Source organism: Mytilus trossulus, chromosome 9, assembly GCF_036588685.1.
Source record: "Mytilus trossulus isolate FHL-02 chromosome 9, PNRI_Mtr1.1.1.hap1, whole genome shotgun sequence".
Taxonomy (NCBI): domain Eukaryota; kingdom Metazoa; phylum Mollusca; class Bivalvia; order Mytilida; family Mytilidae; genus Mytilus; species Mytilus trossulus.
Genome location: NC_086381.1, coordinates 56401293 through 56415942, shown reverse-complemented (window position 1 = coordinate 56415942; position 14650 = coordinate 56401293). Strand labels below are relative to the sequence as shown.

General features: G+C 30.9%; 1 long non-coding RNA gene across 1 annotated transcript; it reads right to left on the bottom strand.

Annotated features, from left to right (window-relative positions):
• Positions 1-1138: 1138 nt before the first annotated feature.
• On the bottom strand, positions 1139-6825 carry LOC134684027 (uncharacterized). Its single transcript, XR_010101146.1, has 4 exons — positions 6743-6825; positions 6244-6320; positions 5276-5324; positions 1139-1264 (listed from the first exon to the last, which is right to left on the bottom strand). It is a non-coding gene; the product is annotated as an uncharacterized LOC134684027 (long non-coding RNA).
• Between the last annotated feature and the right edge of the window lie 7825 nt (positions 6826-14650).

Below are 14650 nucleotides of genomic sequence, written 5' to 3'. Positions count from 1 at the left end.
GTGTTCGGTAAACAGGAAGTTGTCGAGTGATTAATCTGAAAACGCACCACACGGTATAGCTGACTTATATAAATCCTGAAACCAAATTTCAGAAATCCTTGTATTGTAGTTCCTGAGAAAAATGTGACGAAAATATTCAACTTGGCTATCATGTGTAAAATCATACAAGTGTTCGGTAAACAGGAAGTTGTCAAGTGATCAATCAGAAAACGCATCACGAGGTATAGCTGACTTAGATAAACCCTGAAACCAAATTTCAGAAATCCTTGTATTTTAGTTCCTGAGAAAAATGCGACGAAAAATATTCATGGGACGGACTGACTGACTGACGGACTGACGGACTGACGGACCGACGGACTGACGGAAGGACAGACAGAGGTAAAACAGTAAACCCCCCTCTTTTTAAGCGGGGGTATAAAAAACACAAACTAAGGATTTTAACTTTATTTTTTTTAAATAGGACAATAGTGTTGATTAAACATTACACCATTCCAGGCCCTATCGTTTTCCACATATTCAATATTATCAATACTCGAATCTGATACCGATACCAATATTAGATGTCACCTGTTACCTGTAAGGACGTGCTAGATCATCTCCTGGCTATCCGTTAACCACAACATTTTACTATGCTCAAATGTGTTTCCGTACAGTAAACCCGTGTAATACACACTCTGAAACCCATTGTGTAACCCATCATTTTCTATGCAAAATATATGTATCAAGCCAGGAATAAGAGAGTTGTTTGAAAATCATTCCGTTGGTTGATTTAGTCTGACGTTTGATTTTACAAGCCTAACTTGTTGCTAAATCATGCGATACTGGTACCGAGTCCTGGTGATAATTATTAGATTCATTATGCAACATATGAAAATGCAGAAATAAAATAATCCGTGTGCTCTAAAAGTCTCTTATTTTTTTGGTGATGTAAACAACTATGTTAGCGTAATTAAATACAAGAAACTATATTTGTATGTTCTCTCATACAAATGCCTAGCAATATTGATTTCAATAGTCCTCTTTGTTCTTGAGAATACATTCCTTTTGGGTTTTCCAGTAAAAAAAAATGAATAATTAATTATTTTATTGCAATTATTATTTTTCAAATACAATATTAAAAATTTCAACATCTCATATAGTCAGGGTCTTGTCTCTTTCTTGTGTATACATGCATTTTCTATAGGAGCAAGTAAAACCATGACAGCAGTGAAAATCATTTGAACAAGACATCATCCCACATGCTGCTGTACTTCTTTTTCCTAGCCTAAAACAGGAAAATAAGAATAAGCATCCGATGAACGCAATCTATATCGAAAGATTTCGTCTATCAAGTTTATTATAGAGATCAAGTATAAATTGATTGATAGTTTGAACACATATGAACGCACTACGACATGCATAGTATGATAGAAACCATATCTAAGATTCAGACAATTTTAGTAGCTTTAGGAACGTAAAGTATTATATATCTATATACTAAATGAATGTTCATCGCTCGCATCAATGGTAATTAGTTTTTGACGAAAGGATCTCAACTGCATAAAATAACTTTGCTCCTGATACACTTATAGAATATCTAATTTTCGTTAGAATGTTTAAGCAATACATGTATTCATATGATAACTAGTATACATATGCGTATATCATTATCTGTATACTGTCAATTGGAAAATTTAAAAAAAAACGGTTCTGATTTAAACTGCATACTTTTTTTCTCTTTTTCAGATTCAATGATTCAATTTTTTATGATATACGTACTTGCAATTGTATCATTAAAATTTGTGTTTTATTTAAGGAGTACCGTTTAAAGACACATAGATGTAGTTGAGGAAAAAAGCGTTTACCGATTTCAAAATTTCATTAAGTCATGCAAAGATACATATATAACGGTAATTGTCTTTGTTTTAAATTAATTGTTCGATAATCGTACTTATCTTACCTCTTATATAATTCTAGGAATATGAATGGTTAAGAGCGACCGCGTGGAGACCCTGTATATTTAATATTTGGTTAGTAGGTAACATGGCGCTGAGGGAATTTTTGAGTCGTGTCGCCTGGGAAATTAATGAAGAAATTAATTATCCACGATGGAAACCAATGCAGAAAGCACATTAGAGGCTAACAAGTGTTTACTGTTGGCAGATTATTTTTCTTTTGTGCATAGACCGATGGAAGTAGGTTATATAAATAAAGAGTTGATCACTTTTATAAGCCACTAGACACCACGTGTTAAGATATACGGTAATATTAATTGTCACAGTGTGCTTGTGACCTAATACTACGTTCTCGTCCTATATCGGTCGTTTTCAAAACCCGTACATATTATGGATAGAAATTGAACAAAAACATGTTCATCAATGTTATTTTATTTTAAATAGTCTAATGAACCCTTATTTATTTATATGAACACAATTTAAAGTATCCAGTCTTAATGAAGCTGGGAAGATCATTTTAATTCCAAAATGAGGTAACAAAAATAGTGGAATTGGTCAACTACAGAACGAAGGCAATTATGATAAAAAATAATGATCTTTTCCTTAAACATATTAAATCTTATAATATAGATTGACTTGCTTTCCATTTACTTCAGTTATTACAGTGTTCAACGTACGATTTTGACTTTTGCTTTTTTGTCACCTACATCACCATATTGTCAATTACATAACAAAGTTGTCATGTAGTCGATCGTTATGTGTTGGACGTATTCACACTTCCTGGCATTGGTTAATACCACTAATACTTTGACATAAGAAACACTGTAATTTTTTCTAGAAAACATAGAAAATGGATTATATTGATATACATATGGACCTGATGTTCCATTGTTATATTGATAAAATCAAATTCGTTACCAAGTGGACAAGTTAAAAAAAAAATACGGGACGACTTCAACTAACTTGAATGCCAAAAACAGTTTATACCATTTACAGAGTTATCTTTCTATGCTGCCATTATTAAAATGATCTGTGGAGTTATAACTGAGGCACTTTATAGATGAAAATGGAGTGTCAACAGTTATATTATAGCTAGCACAATCGTGATCGTTGTTTACAGTGGATAACATATCAAACACAATGTAACACATTAAGATTAATCTGAAACAAAATCCAACTACTAATCAAAGAATTTATGATTTCAATAAACAGTGTATTTTTTTTTTTGTAGTCGTAGAGATGTTCATTTTGACACAATATTTGGTATTTCATTGTAATTTTAAAGTTATTTCATGCAGTTTTTGGTCATTTTAGAGCTTTGAGCACGATTTCTAAAAATAATACAATGACCTATTTCGTATTTATCTTCTGCAAGAAGTAGAACTTATGTTACACAATGCAGGACATCAAAATTCAAGACCTTACAATATCTGACCTTTGTTTATGAACCTGCTCGATAACTTGTGCTGTAGAGAAGGATTTGGTTCAATGATGTTGACAATGTGACTTGTTACCAAATGTTTTGTGTATATCGCGGAAATAAACAAATTTACCGGAAGTAATTGTTGCGGCTACAGGTTCCATACTTAGAGCAACAATAAACAGGACAGCACTGACGGTAGGAACAACAAGTGAAACTGCGAGCTACTGCTCACTGATGATACCCCCGCCGCCGGTGGATAATATTAATAGTGTAAAAATATGCAAGTGTTCCGGTAAATAGGAAGTTGTCGAGTGATGAATCTGAAAACGCATCACAAGGTATAGCTGACTTATATAAATCCTAAAACCAAATTTCAGAAATCCTTGTATTGTAGTTCCTGAGAAAAATGTGACGAAACTTTTCAACTTGGCTATCATGTGTAAAATCATACAAGTGTTCGATAAACAGGAAGTTGTCGAGTGATGAATCTGAAAACGCATCACACGGTATAGCTGACTTATATAAATCCTGAAACCAAATTTCAGAAATCCTTGTATTGCAGTTCCTGAGAAAAATGTGACGAAAATTTTCAACTTGGCTATCATGTGTAAAATCATACAAGTGTTCGGTAAACAGGAAGTTGTCAAGTGATCAATCTGAAAACGCATCACACGGTATAGCTGACTTAGATAAACCCTGAAACCAAATTTCAGAAATCCTTGTACTGTAGTTCCTGAGAAAAATGTGACGGAAGTTTCATGGGACGGACTGACTGACGGACGGACTGATGGACGGACTGATGGACGGAACGACTGACGGACGTACTGACGGACAGACAGAGGTAAAACAGTATACCCCCCTTTTTTAAAGCGGGGGTATAATTATCTCCATCTTAGGCACATAAGTCAGTTGTCGCTCTTTACCAGACTAAACAAGCATCATGCATTGTAAAAACAAAAGATATATTATCATATCTCGTTTATTGTTTTGATTGATACATATGTGTACATTCGAATAACTTGTTGCAACATTTTTTACAGAAACGCTTAACGTTCGTAGATACATATATCAATATTGTTGGCTGCTTTGTAATCCGAAATTATAATATGACGTTCTTATTTACTTTCAAAAAAAACCAACATGTTTAATTACAGTTAAACATGGGCTGCACGTAATTGACAGAACAATTGAAATTGTAACGTCTGTTGTATTTTGAACAACGCAGAATATCAAAATGGTCATCTTTTGTTGATGTTGTTTGCTAAGAAATTTAATAAAATTATTCTAAACGTAAGTGTATATCTGTTAGTCGTTTATCGTTAAACTGTTGATTTTTTATTACGTCTTTGGTCCATTGAATCAAAATGACACCCTTTAGAACGTATATTATAGGTTCGCTTCAGAGTACAAGTTTTCAGATTACAGACAATTCTTTCATGCCACGTTCGGTATACAGATATTGTCAAATATAATACGTACTATGTATCTAAGTTAAAATTAGCATAGAACATGGCATAAAGAATTATTTCTTAAATATACAAATGTTCAAAACTCACAGACTTCGGATGAAGATCACCGAAATAAAATACTAACAAGAAGAATCGTTGAATAAACAAATATCGATAGCTTAAGTGGTGTTAATTACTTTATCTTAAGTATAGCCCCTATCAAATGATCAATATGATCAATATTTATAGATTATGCAGACATTTGTGCTTTTTTTTTTTACTGGATATCATATGTGGATTACATTTCTTTTGATATATCAAAGTAATTCTGAATATGAATTTTAAAAATATCAAAAGAAATGTAATCCACATATGATATCCACTGATATTTCTATTATTAAATCGAACCATTTAAATATCATCATTTGTTGGATTTAAAATGTAATGCAAAAGTATTCCAATCAACTTACTTTTGAATAAATCCATTGTCTTCATACGCTTCAACGTTGGCCGTGTTTACTGGAAAAAAAAGAGCAATGGCAGATATTTTTGTTATCACCAATGAGAGATATCCGATTCATTTACATAACGACTAATAACAACATGTTATCGACCATGTGATTGTTGAATTACGCATAGAAAAGAAATTGCAAAGTAATACCGCGATTTACTATCGTCATGGTCTATGAAATGACCAGTATGATAAAGAGAGAATATTTAGTAGAAGCAAGTCGCCCTTTAACGTTATGACATGCAAGTTACCCTTTCGTGTATATATGTTTCATAATTGTATTTTTTATTTTACCAACTTGAAGTTGAGTTAAATGTTCATTTTCTATTTTTTGATGGATTTTTAACAATTACTAAACTGAATTTTAATTTATAAAGGTATTTGTGTAATACAAACATAGTTCATGGCTCACATTTTACTTTTGTTCTTAAGATATCCGATCTTCATTAAATATCCTAAGATCAACAGTATGCACGTTTTACTTTAGAAACGCTATGAATGCACACACAGTCACGAAAGATAGCTACAGTAATTTCTGTATATATGTACACGCTGGAAGAGCTTTTTGAATAAAATCAGCCAACAAACACTTAATTAAAATGATATTAGGTTAAATTTGCCTGAGGGGGTTAAAAAATATTACTCCGTTTGAAATTTGATTCACAAAAGCATGTTATTAATCATGTCAGTATCGAACACCGACTACTGAGTTGATGATACCTTAAAGGAAAAACGGTTTACTATCAGCAGTAAAGGACTAAGGGTTAAAAAAGAAAACAATTTATAATGTTTGTTTGCATCTGGCGCACAAAAAAACATGCAAGCAGCTAGTGGTAAACATGTATGTATATTGTTAGTGTATGTGCAATTCGAAAAACATATATAGATGCAAAGTAAACGTTAATGGTGGTTACTATATATTCTTACCTCCAACGAACACCAACAACAGGGATAACACGACGCAACGAGAAACCTGCATTTGGCCTTTTATTCTTTGCTAGAAACTAAAATAAAATAATATCGTTTGCTAGAAATTTCAAAAATAGGATATAATTTGCATTTTTGTGGCATGTAATTATAGTTGTTAGTAACTCATTTGTTTCACATAACGATGACAATAACATATGACTACACATATTAATTAAAAGTTCTTATTCATTTGTGTAAGTGTGTTAAAAAGATTTTTAACAAAATGAACACGCTACTGTAGTAAATGGTAAAGATAACTGATGTAAATTTGTGGAATCAAGTATCACGAGTTGTATTTGGAAAACGAAACTAGCTTAGCATACTAAATCTGTCTACATATGATATGTTATCCTTATTATGTACCTTGAATACACGGCAGAACTTTGATACTAATTAATTGCTTCTTTATGGTATATTTAAATTTAAATAAAATTAGTATAAATGTAAATGTACTTACATTAACAATTGTAACTATTACTGTATGCAATTATCAGCTGTTTTCAGATTTTATACTCAACTACGACGCACATGACTTTTAACATATGGGCACATAAGTTTACGGAAGTATCATGCTTTTGGGTTGTACGACCGTTCACGGTCATTGTTTAAATTCATAATATCTGTTATTGTCAAATGAAAAAAAATCCCCTTTTTTATTGGTTTACAAATATTGTAAATAAGTGGGTTTTTTTTGTATGTAACATGTCATACTACTAATAATTAATGAAAGAAAAAAAATCCCCAAAAAAACAAAAAAATAAAAAATAACTATTTTATCACACTGGCAACACATATTTATAAATTTTGAATTCAGACTGAAATTTTATCGTTTTGTTTTTAATTAGGTTCAGTTTGAATTGTATTTGTTTTTATACACGCGAAGAATATATTAAGTACATGTATCTTTTTTTTTTAACTTGACCTAAATACCATAAAATTGTTTTCATCTCAACAAATTTATTTTATAAATGTTAGAAAAAAAATTGCAAAACAGTATTTAGCTTTCATATGCACTGTTTGTATGTAAGTGATCTTTCAGGTGTTTTGAGCACCTGATATATCGGTAAACCCAACCTGCTATTTTTCAGCATATTTACGCGAAAAAAATTTCAATTTACAGTGAATAAAAAATTGCCAGTCCCGTATAAGTCAGACTTTATAATAATATTGTAGCCAGTGATTTCATATTTGATGTATAAATAACGTGAATTAGAATTTAAATGCCCTACATACTTTAATGCAATTTTTTTCCACCATCTTTTTAATACCGAACTTTTTTTTCATAAAGCAACACCAACTCAAGACATTGTGTATAATAAATGATGAACGATGCAACGTAATTGGCATATATGTAAGTGCTGTGTTTTCTGTTTGATCAAGTGTGACTATTACTTCATCCGTTTTATATTTGACATATGAAAACCCTCTCTGTAACTGCTACATCTCCAATTTAAAACTGTGTTTACAAAGCTGATACAACAAAAGACGTTGGAAAATTGTAAGTATATTCCAGTTATATCATGAACTAGCAATCAATTCAATGGACTAACTTTTCAAGGTGACTATTATCTTCCAATTTCAGTTTATTAAAATTAAGATGGAAAATATCAACTATGAATGCCCCTGCAAATCGACTATATATCTCCCAGTTAATATGAAATTTTCAAGCTTACATTTTCTATCATGATTTCCTTGATAGAGGTTCTTATATCTCAGTTGTTAGTTGTCTATGTTGGGTTTTTATGCAGTTATTGCTTATGATCAATTACGTTTTTTTCCATTGGATTGTCAGTTTGTGTTCGACTAATGAGTTTGAAAATCCGACAACATCTGTCGTCTCTCTTTTTTTATTTTTACCTAAGCTGAGTAAACAAGTTGTAAACATTTATAGTTAGAAAATGTACTTTGGATCATTTCTATATGCAATCATCGGTACGCCTTCATTTCCATTTGTGTTTTTTGTTTTGTTTTGGGCAAACGCAGCTCTTTCCCGATTATCCAACAATCTGGTCAGGAAGCATTTTGCATTAAACCTCAATGTGTTCATATACCCATAATAATTCTACAACGACAGTCGAGATAAGAAAGTCCTATTATTTCATTTTAATGTGCAAAATCGTGCGATTGATTGATTACACGATTTGTATTTAACGCTATTGTCAGCTCTTGTGGCTATTTCATGACGGTAAGGTTCAATTGGTTGAAAAAGCCATAGTGTCCAGTGAGAACTATCGACCTTTGGCAGAAACAACTTAAATCTGTGTGAATTAAGATTAGAGTCGAGCGCACCTGAAACGTTCAGAAAATATCTTATGTATTACGATAATTTTCACAGTAGGTCTACTTTTAATTAAATCTCTCCTTTTCTACAAGCCTAACAAAATGGCATGTGTTGTTATCCCACACTTCCCTCTTCTAAAAAGGGGTAAACTGATTTATTACGAGTCACTAGCGATACTTCGATAAATAATTAAAAATCTTTTAGAAAATCAATTGGAACATATGTTAGCTTACCATTATCATTCCATTCATTTATGCTACTCATAGTTAATGCTAATATAAGGATACACATGTGTAAAGTGCAAGTTTTGCATGATGCAAACAATCTGAAAATAGTCTAGCACTTGTTTCCTTATCATAAATTTCCACCTTGGGCATGTTGTACTTTCACAACCAAATACATAATACTATCTCACTATATGCAATTATCACATAAAAAAACTGTTGTTTTAATATGTTCGTACTAAGTGTGATGTATATGCTATTCAACATATGATAATGTTACGTTGACTGAAGTATTATTTATTGTAGTTGTATGACCTATCTAGGTTATTATAAACAGAACGATTATTTTGATTGACAAATCAAGAAAAACAATGTGTGTTTTCGTATCTCTTTACTTGTTTGTGTATTTTATTCTATGTAGACAATACATTACTTAACACAACGTTGGTGTGGTGGAAGGTACAAACCATTATCATCATTTATTTTGTTACTGTTTTTTTTAATAAAAGGTATTGCGTAGGTATGATAATGATTTTAAATTAAAGTGAACGAAAAAGACAAAAAGAAACACATATTATTGCTTTTCTTTAAATGTGATTAAGTAAATTTTGATGAAATATTGTTTTGATTAATTGTAAAAACAATTGGTTTAAACAAATGAAAACTAATTTGTGAACAGGAATTTATGCAACTGTCCGTTTTAACAAGCCGATTTCATCTCAACCAATACACATCGTTCGCGTGATTTAGTCTGAACGAGATATGCATAAAAAATAATGTGGCATATGCGTCAATGAGACAGCAATAACAAATTATTTAACGATTAGACTTACAAAAAATCCATAGTAATTAGTTTTCGTTCTGTGCCAGTATATCTTCAAAAAGCGGTATTCTCATTTATATTCCTGCAAGTCAAAATCAAGAAACAGAGTTTTAATGTCCACTGAGTTGCACATACTTTATTTATCAAGGGGCAATAACTAAAAAACGGCACTTGAAAAAAATTATAAAAAAAAAGTGTGCTAGGAAAAAAAATTCTTGTTCTTTTATACTAAATATTTCAAACAGACCTTCAAGGGCATTACTCAAAGTATACTATGTGTTTGATAAAAAAATTGTACTGTTGAAAGCACCACTTTTTTTCACTATTTTCAATTAATATTTTAAAGGGGCATAACTCTTTTGAAAATAGTCAATTGGTCAAAATTAGTGAACTTGACCAAGATATTGCTGATATTAAAGTATAGTATAAGTTTTATAAAAATCTGTCAAGAATGGTACCTGCAAGACAAATATATACCCTTTACAATCATTCCATAAACACAATGTTCACCTTTGCTTTTAGTATCGAAAAAAGACCAAATCAAGTGAAATTTAATATTGACCAATGAATGATTTACAAAGTTATTGATGTTAAAAAAAACTGTAATCACAGACTGAACCTAAATTTTGTAGAGCGACGACGACGATGGCGATGGAAACAGCATAATCTAGGATCTAGGATCACTGTTTGGTTTTTGAAAGCTTAACAAAAACAGAACATATATGTCTATGCAATTATAAAAAAAACTTATGCTGTTGTGGTACTACATCTTTGTATGTGTTCAATAATTTGGCAATTCACAAAGTCACGCTTTCTTAGACTGCTTGAAATGACAAATGTTTTGTTGTTACATCGAATCCATTGATGGTGAACTGATAGATATTTTTGCATCTTTTATTATTTTGTTATTTCTTTTTAAGTATTTGTTTATTAGTCCACCCCTTTGTGGCTGATTTTGACATATGGTTCTTATGTTGGGTGCCGTCTGCCATACTGTATGTAGTTTTAATTTTTCAATGGTTCACATTTGGCATCCTAATACAAGTTGAAGGTTACTTTATGGTATGGATTTTGATCATTGTTCATTGCTGTACAGTGACCAGTAAATGTTTCATCTTCGTCCTTTGGTTTTTTAATTGACTGTTGTCACATTGAGAATCATACGTACCTCATCTCCTTATATCTATACTCTACTTCTTAAAAACGTTTTACAGTTATAATAACATTATTAAATTGATATATGTTTGAAATCTCATTATAATAATGCAAAAATATTAATTTATTGATTTGTCTTGGTTATTTTAATGTCCAGTTTCAAATATTTTATGTATAATCAAGACAAGAACAACTTTTGATCATGTTAAATATACAATTCATAATAAAAGTTATGTGATGTAAATGCTATAACTATTTGAGCTTCTCACATCTCATGCCTGTGCATCAGAAGCAGTGGAGACAGGTAAGGATTCCTTGATGCATACTTGACATCAGAAAGACAGAAAAATAAACAACAGTATACATGTACAACTACACTTGAAAAAGTTTTAAATAGATAACATTAAATTATTTAAAAACTGCAATTTTACATATGAACTTATTTTGATACCAGTTCTTTTTGCAGGACATCCGCACTTACATGTACATGTACACCAGTGATTCTAATACTGCACTTTCTTTTCATTTGGAAACAAGCTAAAATTATAAATTTTAATTTAATCCAGAAGTCCAGACAAACACTAAATGTTATAAGAACTGATGCTTACTAAAAGAGGGACGAAAGACACCAAAGGGACAGTCAAACTCGTAAATCTAAAACAAACTGACAACGCCATGGCTAAAAATGAAAAAGACAAACAGAAAAACAATAGTACACATGACACAACATAGAAAACTAAAGAATAAACAACACGAAACCCACCAAAAATAATGTATTCTTTTACTTTTGAGTGAATGGAAACAATATATAAACAACCAACAGAAAGAACAACAGTGTAACTTATAAATATGTATATCATGAACTTTCTCATATAAAATGAACTATTCTGCAGTGTATCCCAAACTCTGTCTGACCGACAAAATGTCAGAAAAAAAATCATTCAGACAGACACTGAGACCGAACTTCTAAGTTTTTTTTGGTTGAATATACAGTAGAAAAGTTCAAATTTCTTTTTCAGTCAGACAAACCCTAAAACAGATTGTATTGTGCTGTCTACAGTTTAAAAAAAACAACCATTTAGGCATTAACTCCTGTTGCTGTCTAAAGTTTAAAAAAAAACCATTTAGGCATTAACTCCTGTTGATTAAATCTTGATTTGCTGTTTCATGTTTAAAATAAAATTCATGAACATAACATGTTGTCATTTGTGTTTACCATCCATTCTCCATGCATTTAATAAAACAGTGATTCAAAGTACCTCGCCAATTGATGGATATATAAAATTTGCTGTCAAAAAGCAATAACTACAAAAAATATGTATGTTCTTTTAACCTTTTTTATAAATTATAAATATTCTACAAGAAATGTAAACATGTGTGGTATGCAATTTTCTTTACAATATCTATTTCCAAGAGGCATATATTACTCCTGTAAACATATTTTATTGATCTTGTATTGCTTATCATTTTAATAGCCTGTTAAATTTCTCTCTATCTTCTTTAATTTTTGCTCAAAACACAAAAGAGGATATAAAAAAAAATCATTTCAGGGCATTTACTCCTATAATGAGACACAGTCTACTTATCTTTGTAATAGATTGCAAAATAACGAAAAGTTGTTAAAAATTTACTATAAAGGGCAACAGCTCCTTAAGGGTCAATTTAGAATCATGTTGACTTTTGTAGATCTTACTTTGCTGAACATTATTGCTGTTTACAGTTTGTCTCGATCTATTATAATATTCAAGACAATAACCAATTTCCTTAAAATTACCAATTCAGGGGCAGCAACCCAACAACAGGTTGTCAGATGCGTCATCTTGTTTGATGGGCGGGGTCATCTTATTCATCTTTTTTTTACAACTTGATACCGTAAGGATGATTTAGGCCAAATTATATTATATTTGGCTCAGTAGTTTCATAGGAGAATATTTTTGTAAAGTTAAAGGATAGAAAAAGCTATGAATCCATTATATAATCTAGAAAGCAATGCCTCAAATAATTCCATTCTGTTGCTTAGCTTCTTCTCCTTGAACAATATGTACTTTCATTGAAAATGCTAAAAGAAATAATGTAAAATCAAAATGATGTTTAAATATCTGCCAAATTGCTGTTACATTTATACATTATATTTGTATACATGTTATATGGCAAAATTGGCTTATTTAAATCTTTTAAAACAAGACCAACAGATCTAGACTTGCCCTGAAAAAATAAACAGCTGCACCATGAGCGCATGATACGCCTGACGCCTTGTGTGGAAGTTTAATGCAATAATCATCAATAGTTTCTGATAAAGTTTTAAGCAATAACCATATATAGATTTTGAGATACGGCGGGACATGTGAACCCCCCCCCCCCCCCTCTTTTTTTTTTACAAAAAACTAAATTTCACTAAAATAAAATTTTGAATCAAAACCAAAAAATATACAGATCTTAAGATTAATATAACAATGAAGTGTGTAAAGTTTTAGGCAATAATCATAATTTGTTTTTGAGATACGGCGTGACATGAAAAAAAACTCCCACTTTTTTTACAAAATACTGAATAACTCAAAATTAAAATATTAAATCTTTACCAAAAAGTAAACAGATCTTCAGATTAATCATGTTAATATAAAAAAGAAGTGTGTAAAGTTTTAAGCAATAATCATAAATCATTTTTGAGATACGGCGGGACATGAAAAAAAACTCCCCCTTTTTTACAAAATACTGAATAACTCAAAAATAAAATATTGAATCATCACCAAAAAGTATACAGATCTTCAGATTAATATAACAAAAAAGTGTGTAAAGTTTTAAGCAATAATCATAAATCGTTTTTTGAGATACGGCGCGACATGTAAAAAAACTCTCCCCCTTTTTTTACAAAATACTCAATAACTCAAAAATGAAATTTTTAATCATCACCAAAAAGTATACAGATCTTAAGATTAATATAACTAAGAAGTGTGTAAAGTTTTAAGCAATAATCAAAAATCGTTTTTGAGATACAGTGCGACATGTGAAAAAAAAAAACTGTTTTAGTTAGAAAGTGCCGTAAGTCAAACAGTTTTAATTTATTTTCACCAAAAAGTATACAGATCATTTGACCATCATAAGAAACAACTATATAAAGTTTCATGAAATTTGGATAAGTCGTTCTCAAGTTACGGTGCGACATGTTAACGCCGGACAACCAGACGGACAGACGAACGGACGGAAGCAGGACATTTGTATACCATATAATACGTCCCGTCAAAATATTGACGGGCGTATAAAAATTAACTACTAGTAGTATATACATCATAACACGTAAAAAGTATTAATGATTTGAATGTTCTAATCCATCTTATTAAATAGTCAGGGGCACTAATTGTACAAGTAATTTTTATTTACTTGAAGAAGTAAAAAAAATATACACATATAAGTTCAATATAATGTTTGAATAATCTCCCCTTAATTTTCTCAAAAATTCACTTGTATAAGTTAATTTTTCTTACAATCCCACAAAAACTTTCAAGTTTAGAGATGTAAAATCATGCCTTTAATGATTTTTCACAGGTTAGCTCATAATTTTTTTTATAAGAGTTCAATGTTTCATCTCATTATTTCAACAAAGAAACTGATTGCACAAAGATCTTAAGTATTTGCATAAGGCCTTCAAAAATTGCTCCTTGGGGGCTTGTAAATGAGCAGTGTTCTGAAGATAACAGACAAATGGGATTTTCATTGTCCATGAAATTACACTTCAATGATAAGTAAAGACATCTGCAAAGGGCAGACAATTTAAAATTCTATTAGAGCAAAGAAATCCTAAGAATTCAAGAAAAGAAGATAGGATGATTTTTTTACTTGTACAAGTAAAAAAATCTGAATGTCTAAGGGACATAACTAAGCCAA